This window comes from Carcharhinus amblyrhynchos, chromosome 6, assembly GCF_965287045.1.
Source record: "Carcharhinus amblyrhynchos chromosome 6, sCarAmb.v2.hapA, whole genome shotgun sequence".
NCBI lineage: Eukaryota > Metazoa > Chordata > Chondrichthyes > Carcharhiniformes > Carcharhinidae > Carcharhinus > Carcharhinus amblyrhynchos.
Genome location: NC_137329.1, coordinates 72045548 through 72059845, shown reverse-complemented (window position 1 = coordinate 72059845; position 14298 = coordinate 72045548). Strand labels below are relative to the sequence as shown.

Here is a 14298-nt window from a genome sequence, read left to right as displayed (position 1 = left end):
GCCCCAGGGACCCAGGATCAGTTCAAGCCCCAGGTGACTGTCTGTACGGAGATTGCACATTCTCTCCATGTCTGCGTGGGTTTCCTCCAGGTGCTCTGCTTTCCTCCCACAGCCTAAAGGTGTGCAAGTTAGGTGGATTGGACAAGCTAATTTGCACTATAGCGTGTAGGTTAGGGGGTAAGCAGGGTAAATTTGTGGGGACAGGGCAGGGGTGGGCCCAGGTAAGATATTCTGTCAGAGAGATGTGCACATGTGATAGGCTGAATGGCTTCCTTCTGCACTATAGGGATTTTAATGGAATTAGTAATGGGAGGCAGCAGTGGTGTAGTGGTAATGTCACTAGACTAGTAATCCAGAGGCCCAGGCTAATGCTCTGGGGACAAAGGTTCAAATCCCATCATGGCAGCTGCTGGAAATTAAATTTAATTAATAATCCAGAATTGAGTTTCAGTGATGACCATTGGTTGTCGTAAAAACCCATCTAGTTCACTAACTTCCTTTAGGGAAGGAAATCTGCCATCCTGACCTGGTCTAGCCTACACTTGACGCCAGACCCACAGCACTGTGGTTGACTCTTAACTGAGTAAGCTACTTAGTTCAAGGGATATTAGGGATGGGCAACAAACATTGGCCTTGCCAGTGACACCCATAACCCACGAAGGAATAAAGGAGAAAACAGACAAAAGTACTTCACATTCCACCATTCTGCCAGCCACAGCCACACAATGATAATGGAGTTATCGATTAATCTTTATCAATGGTTCCAGTTGATCTCAATGGACATGGGTGAGTTAAAATCTCACCAAATTAAACTACAACTGACATGGACTTGAGTGGTAGAGACCTTAGAATCACAGAATAGTTACAGCACAGAAGGAGGCCACTTGGCTTGCTCAATGCAATCACTACTCAGCCAGTGCTGCCCTGCCAACCCCCACCACACCTCATACCCTGCAAATTTTTCCTCTTCACATATTTATCCAATTTCATTTTGAATGCCACATTTGAATCTGCCTCTACCACACTCTCACACTCCAGATCCAAACCACTCTATTGAGTGAAAAGGTTTTTCCTCATACTGACTTTGGCTTTTTCTGTCAGCTGCATTGCCCGCATCAACTTTCCCTGCCAGCTCTACAAAAACCTTAGCCAAGTTAGTTAAATATAATTTACCTTCAACAAATCTGTGCTGGCTTTCATTAATTAATCCACATTTGCCCAGTGTGCCCATCCACATTTGTCCTAGTCAAAATGGGAACTGCAGGTGAAAAGTCTACGGATGCTCCCAAGCATATGACACTCAGCACTTCACATCTCAAACTACTCAAATATTGTATCCAAAAATACTCTTTTCTGAAAGAAAACTATCGAGTTTGCATCTGAATAAATGAATAGTCTTCCACTCTCTCCCTATTGACCAGTTTCATAGACTGACCACTTGGTAAATGAAGTAACATTTCCTTCTCTGCTCCAATGTCCATGGTGTTACCCAGTGACTGTGGTTTAAACATGTCTGCAAGGATCACATTGCCAGATAATAGGTTGCTCCGGGATTCATTTTCAGGAGCACAGCAGCCGACTGCACTGCTAAGCATATCTTTACCCATTGGCAAACCTCCTGGAGCTGGGGGTCACCAGTTAAACAACATGGAGCCTCTCGGGATGAGGACTCAACCTCATCACTTAATCAACTTAGTGCCAACTGCCATTTAGCTAGTGAGCTCCAGTGCAGTTAATCACAGAATCACCACAGTGCAGAAGGCCATTCAGCAAGCACAGCTCTTTCCACAGATCCAGGGTCACATAAATGTTAGTCTAAAAGATGGCATCAAAAGTTCCTTAGAAGCGTTGCCTTGGCTGGCTGTTCAGCCTCTAGGTTAGATGTAGCACTTGTTGGGACCAGCCATCTGAAGCAGTTTCTTGGGCACAGGGGTTGAGACAATACCAGTACCACGGGGTGCAGGGGTTAGCCACACCAAGATTGTACCACAATGGCCAATCACCGTGCATGATACAGTGTTTGACAACCAATTCTGTTACCCCAGTAGCCCCTCCTCACTGGGATGGTGGATAGTTTCGCCAGAATAATAGCTCCACGAATGGCAGTGGCCACTTCCACGGAACACTTGACATCCAATCCAACAGGTCCGTTATAGTCACCAGTAGCAACCAAAAGCCTGAGCCAGGTTTATTGACTGGCACGGATCTGCTTCTGTACAGGCATAATCTTGAGAATCTTGTCCGTTAGGTTTGGTGGATTGGTCATGCTAAATTGTCCCTCATCTTTCGGGTCAAACCAAGTAAACCAACTTAAATTACGCTCGGACAAAGAAAAAGGGGGCAGCTCCCCAAAAGGAGGGGGGGGGCGGCCCGAACAGAAACAAAAGGTACAAAGGAAACTTAAGACACGTGTCAAAAGATATGTAGTTTAGGTGGATTAGCCATGATCAACTTGGGGAAGGGGGATGGGGGAGGGGGAATGATCATTTGGAGAGATATTTCAGACTCGATGGCCTGAATGGTCTCCTTCTGCACTGTAGGAATTATATGGATCTTTAAGGCCAACCCCAGGAATAAGTCAGTGATTTCAGACTCTTTTATAGGGTAGAAGAGGTAAATTTCTTCCCGAGCTTCGAACTTCATATCCTTTACCAAAAGACCAGCTTAGTTAACGACATCCACTCCTTATCTTCAGCCACTCCATCATAAGAACCATGACCTCTGCCACATCTCCTACCCTGCCCCCAGCCACGCTCACCGGAGCCAAACGTTCTCTCCCACCAGCACTGCCCACCATTTGCTGATAATTTTCAATCGAACAGTGATTAGTCAGAGAAATTCTCTTTTCCAGGGAGCAACGGGGGCTAGATCATAGAATGTTTTTGGATTTGTTATATTTTTGATAGACAAGGTAGTCAAGAGTTCTGGGTGGGGCGGGGGGGAGAGAGTAGGGAAGCAGACAGGAAAATGGTTTTGACACTACAACCAGATCAATCGTACAGGGTGGCATGGTAGCACAGTGATTAGCACTGCTGCTTCACAGCTCCAGGGACCTGGGTTTGATTTCCGGCTTGGGTCACTGTCTTTGTGGAGTTTGCACATTCTCCTCGTGTCTGAGTGGGTTTTCTCCCACAGTCCAAAGATGTGCGGGTTAGGTTGATTGGCCATGCTAAAATTGCCCCTTAGTGTCCTGAGATGTGAAGGTTAGAGGGGTTAGTGGGCAAAATATGTTGGGATATGGGGGTAGTGTATCACCCATAGTACGATGTGGAGAGTCACAGGACAGTGGACTGGACTGAGGCAGTATGGAGCCAGCACCCATGCATGTCAGTACCTGGGATACGTCCACCGTTATGGTTAACAATAAATGGCGTATGTTTAAATACGCAAGTCTCCAGGTGTCTTCGTGAGACATCAATTGAACCTTGACAACAGCACTGAATGTTGGGGCCAAAAGGCTGAAGGAAGAAAGAACAGTGTCAAAGACCCTCCAATCATAGTAGTCTGAGGGGCTGTAAACCATGTAAAATCCCTCAGGGTTTATGTGCAGAGAATTTTGATATGGAATGTAAACGGACATTGTGAATACAACCTACAAAGGCTGTGCATTGAGGCATCTCATCTGCTGTATTTGATAGACACCAATCTGCACTGTATGCAGTGTCAATAGTGAAGCATTATGCGATTTTACAAATTTTATGAATAAACTATATTTTTGAAAAAAAATGTTTTCCTCAATTTTCTCCTCGCCTCCCCAGAAGGCACTGACTCACACTGCCTCCATGGGTGCTGGAATATGTTTGTGTCTTGCCGACACATTAAGATGGCACTGTACAGTCAAGTATCCGGCTGTGACTCACCAGCTGGAGCCACCTGGATAAATTGGAACAACTCACGTTGGGATTGGAACTGTATCAGAGTGAGTTTACAACACTTCAGGCCTGAAAGCTACAAGAAAGTGCAGCTGGAGCTTAGTGGAGCAGGTTGCGAGGGCTTGCATGGTCATAGAATATTCAATAGGTCACTTCAGGCTCAATGGGTAATCAGCCTCCTTAGCTGACCACACAAATGAGAAGGTCCCAGGTTGGTCCACACTTGGTCAAATCTATGGAATCAATCTCAATCTTGATGGGAAATACATTTATACTTATGCTGGATAGTTTAGAATTGGAGTTGATTGCAATGTCCTGCATGGACAAATGGCCAACCAATTTTCCAAATCCCTGCCCATTTAGACGAAGTCCTATAGAAGGCCTTGGATCTGTGAAGTTGGTTAATAACATCTATCTCTTGTGACAGGAGAGTGGGTATTGGGGTGGTGGAATTGGGGGACGATGTACGGAGACAGAGAGAAAGGGGGAAAAAAATCTAATCTAGTCCAAAGACGTGCAGGTTAGGTGCTAAATTGCCTCTTAGATCCAAGGATGTGTAGGTTAGGGGCATAAGCAGGATAAATATGTGGAGTTATGGTGGTAGAGTCTGGATAAGATGCTCTCTCAGAGACAGTCAGTGCAGGCTATATGGGCCAAATGGCCTGCTTCTGTACTGCAGGGATTTTCTGATTTAGGAACTGGAAAAGCTCAAGTTGACTTCTGAATCCAGCATTCCTCCCTCCTTTGCCCCCCAATTCATGCAGTCTCTAAATCATGGCCTTGGGCTTGCTCATAGCCATTGAATGGAGACAAGGTAGCTTCATTCACAATCACCAAATTTCTGGCACTTGCCCTAGAATCCCAACAGAAGGTGGCCATTCGGCCCACTGAACATTCACTGACTCTCCAAAAAAAGCATCTTATTCATGATGGCCCTCACCCTCTGTAATCGCACACATTTACCACGACAAATCCACCAAACATGCACATCTTTGGACTAGAGGGGAAACTGGAGCATCCGGAGGAAACCCACGCAGGCACAGGAAGAACATGCAAACTCTGCACAGACAGTTACCTGGGTCTCTAGTGCTGTGAGGCAGCACTGCTAACCATTTCTGAGTCTTTCTTTGCATGGGTGAAGCTATAGTAATGGTCTCATTTCATCTTATTCTGATGGCCAAATCACAGTATAAGCATGGAAATAGAAAAGAAAATGTAGCAATGATGGCTTATGAAAAAACAACTTAAATCTCTTGTGTTTGCTGAGCTGTGTTGACTCAATCAGTGCCTTCATCTCTCAGAAACATTACATTTCTTTGGCTAAGCAATTATGAAAGTTCACAGTGTAAATAATTCTCACAAGGTGTTTGGAAAAGAAAAATTATGATTTGGACTTAAACTGCCATTAAGAGTACCCCAGAGTCCTATCCTTCGCAGAAAACATCAACCACACAGACTAAATAACGACCCCTGATCTGCGGCGAATGAGTTATTTCAGTCAAGGTAGAAATAAAGGCAATATGTTTGGTTTAATTACTCCGTAACATGGCTACTTTTTGAGGTACAGCTGACTTGCCAATGAATTACATTTTGAAGTCCAGAATTCTGTGCATTTTATTACAAGCTATCTAGAACTGACCAGGAGGCATATAAAAACAATCAATCTAAGTCATTTGTACATCAAAACATTTCTGTGGTGCTATTAAATAGCTACAAAAACTTTTTTTTTTCTTCCATGTCTCCCTGATTTATTTAATTGGAGGTTAGGTTTTTTATACAATGCTTCTGTGGAACTAGAAAAGCCAGATGACACCTGAAAAATCGGGTAGAATGGTTATAAAAATCTGTGAGGCAACACAGAAAATTCAAAGGATTTTGGTCAGCGTTCTCTGACTGTTCACAGCAGCAAGATCTTCTGGTCCTGCTGACAATGTATCATCTACACGGGTTTTCCGGTGGTGTGGGGTGGAGTCAAATGGAAATCCCATTGACAGCGGAGGAACCAGAAGATCCAACTGCTGGTTAGTGGCCATCTCCTCCCACCGTGAGAAAGAAATTCTCCCACGGGACAATACCCCCACCCTCCTTTTATCTGGTCTTAGGAATCCGGTTAAAAAGTCAGAACTGAAATCTGTCATTTGGAAGATTTGATGAGGGAGGTTGATGTTTATGGCAGGGTGAGAAGTGGATACCTTAACCATCCACTGGTTATTTCACCCCAGCATTGGCAACCTTTAGCCATCTCAGCCTTAAACTCCATAGGCGCAATGTTACTGACTGTTCACACCCCACACCTGCTGCAGGCGAGGATGGAGAATTTGGTACTCAGCTCCGTTCATGGCAGCGAGACCAGAAAATCCTGCTGGCGCAAACAGCCCGAAAAATACCCCAAAATTACCTCAGCTCCACCACCCATATTCCCGCCCTCTTTCCCCACTTCTCTCTCTCTTTGGTGACATACTTAAAGCTGAACTTTCTGACCAAACATTTGGCCGCTTGCCCTAATCTCTCTTTCTTTGCTTCAGTGTCCATGTTTTCTATACAATTACCCTCTTTCAAATGCCTTGGGACATTTTATTGTACGAAAGCCACACACACAGACACACACAAGCATGCACACCCACACGTATGGACTCACAGGCACATGTGCATATATACAGACACCCATGCCAAAGGGACTACAGCATTTCAAGGCAGCTCACCACCACCTTCTCAAAGGCAATCTGGGATGGGCAATAAATATTGGTCTTGCCAATGACACCCATATCCTACAAATGAATCTAATAAAGCACACATGCACAACTGATATTCATGGACCTCTGGTTTTGTTGGTCTCAAACCCTGCAGCCAGGCCTACCTAGACACAGGAAGTGACCATCTCTTAAATAGGGTTGCCAGCTCAGGCTGGACATATTCCATGAGATGTCGGCAGAAGTGGCATCAGAGAAAGTCAGCAGGGTGGTGCGTGTAGGTTCTAGATTACTGAATTGGTTGTATGAATGGGAAAAATACTAATCCTTCCCCACCTCCTCAATCTGCTGTCAGTGTGCAATAGTGGGCCCAAGGATAGAGGGGGAACAGATACTAGAAACACAGGCAACAATAAGATCTCAATTTAACAAAAAAGCAAAATACTCCAGATGCTGGAATCGGAAACAAAAACATAAAATGCTGCAAAATCTCTGCAGTTCTGACAGCATTTGTGGAGAGAGAACAGGCCTAATGTTTTGAGTCTGGATGACTCTTTGCCAGAGCTCCAGACATCCAGATTCCAGACTTGAAACGCTGGCTCTATTCTGTCTCCACAGATGCTATCAGACCTGCTGAAAATCTCAATCTTAACTGAGCTATTTACCCTCTGTCACAGCCATCTCCAGCCGCTGCTCTCGGCCATCACATCTGGAATTTTCGCTTGGCAACTCACAGCATCGCTCAATGAGATCATTCAGCCCATTGTGTCTGCACCGACTCTCACAACGAACAATTCACTTACTGCCATTCCTGCCCCTTTTCTCTGTACATTCTTTCTTTCCAACAGTCTAATGCTCTTTTAAATGCCTTGTTTGATACTGTCTCGATCATACTCTCAGACAGTGCATTCCAGACCTGAATCACTCGCAGTATGTAAAAGGATTTCCTCATGTTGTTTTTGCTTCTTTGACTAATGATTTTAAATCTGTGCCTTCTCAATCTTGACCCTTTCATGAGTTGGAACAGTTTCTCTGCATCTCCTCTGTCTAGACCCCTCATGAACACTTTGATAAAATCTCCTCTCTGCCTTCTCTTCCCCAAGGAAAACAGCCCCAACTTCTCCAATCCACTGAACAATTAGACAAATATATACAGAGGGAAAAACATCTCCCTTGTTTTGGGGAGATATTCAGGTAGTGGAACAAATTGGACAGCCATTTCAAAGAGCTAGCATAAGAATGATGGGCAGAAAGGCAAATGATGTTAATGCAGCATGGGACATGGGGCCAAATGAAAATAGTGAGGACTTGCATTTTGAAGTAGAAAGGTTACTTCCAATATATGCGACACTTTATCTTTCAGCATCAAAGGTTTTGTAGTACATTCCTCTGCCAGTCGTTAATCTGTTTTGTCAGTAAATTTGCTGTTTTCACATAATGGGATTCAAGGTGCTAGTAAACATCAGAATCTCCACTGTGTTTCTTCAGTTGCCCGTGACCAGCACCAAAAAAGGCTCACTAATCTAGCATTAAATGTTGTGGATAGATGGGCCAATTATTACTCCAGACAAGTTAACCAGGAAAGGTAAGCGGATTTAGACTCGGATTTGTGCAAAGTAAATTTACACTGGCAAAAAACGTCTTCATTCAAAGGTTTGAAATTGGTTTGCAACAAGGTAATAAGAGTCAAAGGAAATTAAGACACCACAAAAATTCGGTTAGGAGTCACTTGAGGTGGGATGGGGTTACTGTCAGGGTGGGAGTGGAGGTTGGGTGTCCTGATGAAGGGCCAGTGCTCTGAAAGCTTGGGCTGTCAAATAAACCTGTTGGACTTTAACCTGGTGTTGAGAGACTTCTAACTGTATCAAGCTCTGGTCAGCAATTAAGAGTACTAGTGGTGAGAGGTCAGTGGGCCAATGGGTAATTTCTTATATTAATTTGTGTCTTTACATCTTTATTCCGAGGTATGGACGGATATTATTTCATTAGAGGCAGTTCAGAAAAAAATCACTAGGATGATCCCCGATAGGGAGGGATTGCCTTATGAGGGAAGATTCTACACTACACTTAATCTTAGCCAAAAGGCCGAGAAGCGATAAACAGATTGGGACTCTATACTCATTGGAATTTAGAAGAATAAGACGCTGATCGCATTGAAACATACTGGATTCTTAAGGGACTTGACAGGGCAAATGGTAAAAGGATGTTTCTCTTCATGGGAGAGTCCAGGACCAGAGGACATAATCTCAGAATAAAGGGTTGCTAATTTAAGACTGCGATAAGGGGGATTTTCCTCTTTCAGAGCGTTGAGTCTTTGGAAATTCTTGTTACAGAGAGATGTGGAAACTGAGTTGTATATATTTAAAGTTGAGATAGATTTTTGATCAGTGAGGGAATCAAGGGGAAGTGTCAGGAAAGTGGACATGAAGGATGTCAGATCAGCCACAATCCTATTGAATGGCGGGGCAGGCTCGAAGGGCTAGATGGCCTACTCCTGCTCTTAGTTCTTATGTTTTTATTGAATGACAGAGCAGGCTCATGGGGCCGAACAGCCTCCTCCTGTTCCTATTTCTTATGGTCTGATGAATTAAGAAGATTGACAATATGCAATGGTTCATTTTCCATTAAAACCACAGTTAGTCTAAATACATAATCTTGTTTGTATAAAAAAAAGCTGATCCAGTTGCCGTGTTGGATACAAGAACCCCCTTCTACCAGGTCATTCAATGGTGATGACGATAAGCATTATTATAGAATCATAGAGTCTACAGCACAAACATAGGCCCTTCGGCCAAAACTGATCCATACCAACCAAAATGCCCATCTAAATTAACCCCATTTGCCTGCATTTGGCCCATATCCCTCTTAAGAAAGAAACATAGAAACAAACTGAAAATAAGTTAAACAACATGGAAAGGAATGCTACTGTTAGCAGCTTTGGAAATTGTTTGCCTATCATGATCTTCAGCACTGCTGAACAAAGGAACATACCAAAGTTTTTAATCTTGCACTCATCAAGTCATAAAGAAGAATGCCAAATTTCAAAGTTAAACATAATTTAATCTGCATGAGAAACAAGCTTTGACTGGTTGGTCACTGGACTCTGATTGGTTGCCTTGGAGAATGGACTAGGCCACAGATATCCCTGGTGTCACGTTTGACAGGACAGTCAGTTTTCCTGAAAATTCAGCAGTCTGATAGTCTTTAAAATTGTTTTGGGGTCTAATTAGTGCTATTTTTATATTCAGCGCTCAATGACAATGCCACATGGTCGAATGCCTGGCATACGAGGGTGTATTGATGAAGACGAACATCTCGCCAAGGCCATCCCCACAACCCCACTTCTTGCCTTCAAACAACCTCAAATAGACCATTGTCTGCAGCAAACTACCCAGCCTTCAGGAGAACAGTGACCATGGCACCACACAACGCTGCCACAGCAGCTTCTGCAAGGCGTGCCAGATCATTGACATGGATGCCATCACCTCACATGAGAGCACCATCCACCAGGAACATGGTACATACTCTTGCAACTTGGCCAACGTCGTCTACCTGATATGGTACATTGGGGAGACCATGCAGATGCTATGACAACAAATGAATGAACACCGCTCGACAATCACCAGGCAAGACTGTTCTCTTCCTGTTGGGAATACTTCAGCGATCATGGGCATTTGGCCTCTGATCTTTGGGTAAGCATCCTCCAAGGTTGCCTTCATGACACACGACAGCACAGAGTTGCTGAGCAGAGACTGATCGCTAAGTTCCACTTACGTGAGGACGGCCTCAACCAGGATCTTGGGTTCATGTCACACTATCTGTAACCCCCCACAACTTGCCTGGACTTGCAACATCTCACTAACTTTCCTGTCTGGAAACAATACACATCTTTTTAACCAGTGCTTAATGCTCTTTCCACTCACATTGTCTGTACCTTTAAGACTTGATTAGCTGTAAAGACACACATTCCAATCATTATTCATGTAAATTGAGTTTGTCTCTTTATATGCCCTGTTTGTGATCAGAACTCCCACCCACCTGACAAAGGAACAGCCTAGTGGTGGTTACTACAGGGGGGCCTGTCGGACTTTAGTCTGGTGTTGTGAGACTTCTTACAGTGCTTACCCCAGTCCAATGCCCTGGCATCTCCACATTACGAGGGCGTAATCAGGGCATCAGATACAATGCAGTACTCAGTTTCTGAGCAAGTAATGTGAACAAATCCAACACTGCATGCAAATGAATGACGTCCCATGTGGCTGTTTTCTAATGAAAGGCAGGGAATTATAGGCCGGTTAGTTTAACGTCTGTTGTAGGTAAAATGTTAGAATCCGTCATCAAGGAGGAAATAGCGAGGTATCTTGAGGGGAATTGCTTGATAGAGCAGACGCAGCACGGTTTCGTTAAAGGGAAGTCGTGTCTGACCAATTTTCTGGAGTTCTATGAGGATGTGTCTAGGGCGGAGGATAAAGGAGAGCTGGTGGATGTGGTCTTTCTTGATTTTCAGAAGGCGTTTGACAAGGTACCTCACAAGAGGTTATTGCAGAAGGTCAGGGGACATGGAGTTGGGGGTAGGGTGTTAGCGTGGATAGAGGATTGGTTGTCAAATAGGAGGCAGAGAGTGGGGGTCAATGGGTGCTATTCGGATTGGCGGTTGGTGACTAGTGGAGTGCCCCAGGGGTCGGTGCTGGGGCCTCAGCTATTTACCATTTATATAGATGATCTGGAGGAGGGAACCGAGTGTATGGTGTCGAAATTTGCTGATGACACCAAGATTGGTGGAACGGCAAATTGCGCGGAGGGTGTGGAGAGTCTGCAGAAGGATCTAGATAGGCTGGGTGAATGGGCCAGGAACTGGCAAATGGAATTTAATGTTGGCAAGTGCGAGGTGGTCCACTTTGGTAGGAATAATGGTAGGAAGGATTATTACTTACGTGGCAAAAAACTGCAGCAGGCGACGGTGCAGAGGGACCTTGGGGTCCTTGTGCATGAGTCGCAAAAACCCAGCTTGCAGGTGCAGCAGGTGGTCAGGAAGGCTAATGGGATGCTGGCCTTCATAGCGAGGGGGATTGAATATAAAAGTAGGGAGGTCTTGCTGCGGCTGTATAGGGCATTGGTGAGGCCGTAGCTGGAGTACTGTGTGCAGTTTTGGGCGCCGTACTTACGCAAGGATATTTTGGCCTTGGAGGGAGTGCAGAGGAGGTTTACTAGGCTGATGCCGGAGTTGAGGGGGTTGAGCTATGAGGAGAGGCTGAATAAACTAGGCTTGTGCTCGTTAGAGTCTAGAAGAATGAGGGGAGATCTCATTGAGACGTATAAGATGATGAATGGGATGGATAGGATAGAGGTGGAGAGACTCCTCCCGCTCAGAAAGGACAGTAGGACTAGGGGGCACAGCCTCAAGATAAAGGGGGGGCGGTTTAGAACAGAGTTGAGGAAGAACTTCTTCACTCAAAGGGTGGTGAATCTCTGGAATTCTCTGCCCGTTGAAGTGGTGGAGGCTACCTTGCTAAATATTTTTAAGACGCGGGTTGATGGGTTTTTGATAAGAGAGGGGATTAAAGGTTATGGGGAGAGGGCGGGAATGTGGAACTGAGCCACGACAGATCAGCCATGATCTTATTGAGTGGCGGGGCAGGCTCGAAGGGCTAGATGGCCTACTCCTGCTCCTATTTCTTATGTTCTTATGACTGTACCTGCTAGAAGTGATCCCTGTGTTTGATCGAAAATAAGATCCTCAGGACATTAAGAATTACTGGACGATAAAATAGCAATGCCCATTTCTACCCACCTGGCCATCACAAGAAACAATCACGGAATTGTAGACTATTCATACTAGCCAATCTCTATCAACTAACATGCAAAAGACCCAGTCAGGGGAAAAATGGTCTGTGCTGAACCCTGGGTTCCAAGTCATCTGTTTCTCTCAAGGGAGCTACATGGACCATATGTTAGGTCCCAAATTGTTAGATCGCAAATTGGCTATTGTTCACAAACTGAAAATGTTTTATTTGTTGCTTTTGTAGTTTCAATAAACCCTTCATATAAATCAGTGAGATTATAAAGAAGGAATAATTATGACAGAGAGAACATACATTTATACAGTGCCTTTCACAACCACAGAATGTTCCAAGCTGCTTCTAGCCAAGTAGAGGCTTTTTGAACTGTAGTCACTGTTATTGTGTCAGGGAAGTGTCAGCCAATGTGAACACAGCAAGGACACCAACATGGAAATGGAATAGTGAGGAGAAAATTTTTCAGCTGAATCATTGTCAATTGAAGGATAAATATTGTCCAGAGCACTCAGGATAGGGGATATGGGGAAGCGATGACCATGTGAATATTAATCCAGAAACTCAGCTAATGTTCTGGGGACCCGAGTTTGAATCCCACCATGGCAGATGGTGGTATTTGAATTCAATCAAAAAAAAATCTGGAATTAAAAATCTACTGATGACCATGAAACCATTGTCGATTGTCAGAAAAACTCGTCTGGTTCACTAATGTCCTTTAGGGAAGGAAATCTGCCATTTTTACCTGGTCTGGTCTACATATGATTTCAAGGCCACAGTCTGAGGTCACATTCCAACTGACTCAAGAACAACTTCTTCCCTGCTGCTGTCAGGCTTTTGCATGGACTTAACTTCAATCTTTCTCTACGCCCGAGCTATGACTGTAACACTACATTCTGCACTCTCTCATTTTCTTCTCTATGAACGGTATGTTTTGTTATATAGCATGCATGAAAGAATGCTTTTCACTGTATGTGAATACACGTGACAATAATAAATCAAATCAAATATACTTCCAATTCAGGATGGTATGTAGCTTGGAGATGAACTTATAGGCAGTTGTGTTTCTAGGTATCTATTGCCCTTGTCCTTCTCGGTGGTAAAGGTCACCGAGTTGGAAGTTGCTGTTGGAGTAGCCTTGGTGGATTGCTGCAGTGCATCTTGTAGATGGTGCATACTTGTGTAGCATGTATGTTACTTGCCACTTATCAAGGATTGAACGTTTTTCGGGGAGGTGGCGAAGCTGTCATTATGAAGCAGCTGAAGATGGTTGGACCTAGGTTACTACCCTGAGGAACTTATGCAGTGATGGTTGCTAGGGCACAGTTAATGGCACATGCAGTCAAATGTAGCTTTAATGTTAAGGGCCGTCACTCTGAACACATCTTTGGAGTTCAACTCTTTTATCCATATTTGGATAAAGGCAGTAACGAAGTCAAGGACGGAATGGTCCTGACAGGAATCAAACTGAGCCTCAGTGAGCATGTAATTTCAAAGTAAGTGCCACTTGATAGCACTATGAATGACACCTCCCATCACTTTGCTGATGATTGAGAGTAGACTGGCTGGTAATTGGCTGGGTGTTTTTGCTCTACTTTTTATATATAGGACATATTCCCAGATGACCGTAGGTTGCTTTCCCCTTTGAGATTCAGTGCACCTCAGGCAAGGGGCATGGTTGAGAGCCTCTGCCAGTACGGGGACTGAACCCATGTGGTGGCAATGCTCTGCATCACAAACCAGTTGTCCAGCCAACTGAGCTAAATTAAATGCCTATATGAAACACCTGGGCAATATTCCACACTGTTGGGTAGATATCAGGGTCAGGGCTGTACTGGGACAGTTTGGTGAGGGCGTAGCCATCTCTGCAGCTCAACAATGCCCTGTTTCAGAATGGGGCTGAAATACTAAAGGAGGAAATAATTCTACAGTTGTAGCAACTTT

General features: G+C 44.4%; 1 protein-coding gene and 1 pseudogene across 6 annotated transcripts in view; both read right to left on the bottom strand.

Moving 5' to 3' along the window:
* LOC145344001 (xylosyl- and glucuronyltransferase LARGE1) overlaps nt 1-14298 on the bottom strand; it is a 448675-nt gene that overhangs the window by 239810 nt on the left and 194567 nt on the right. The gene's annotated exons all lie outside the window — the stretch shown is intronic.
* Nucleotides 1714-5905, bottom strand: LOC145343654 (small ribosomal subunit protein uS5 pseudogene; annotated as a pseudogene).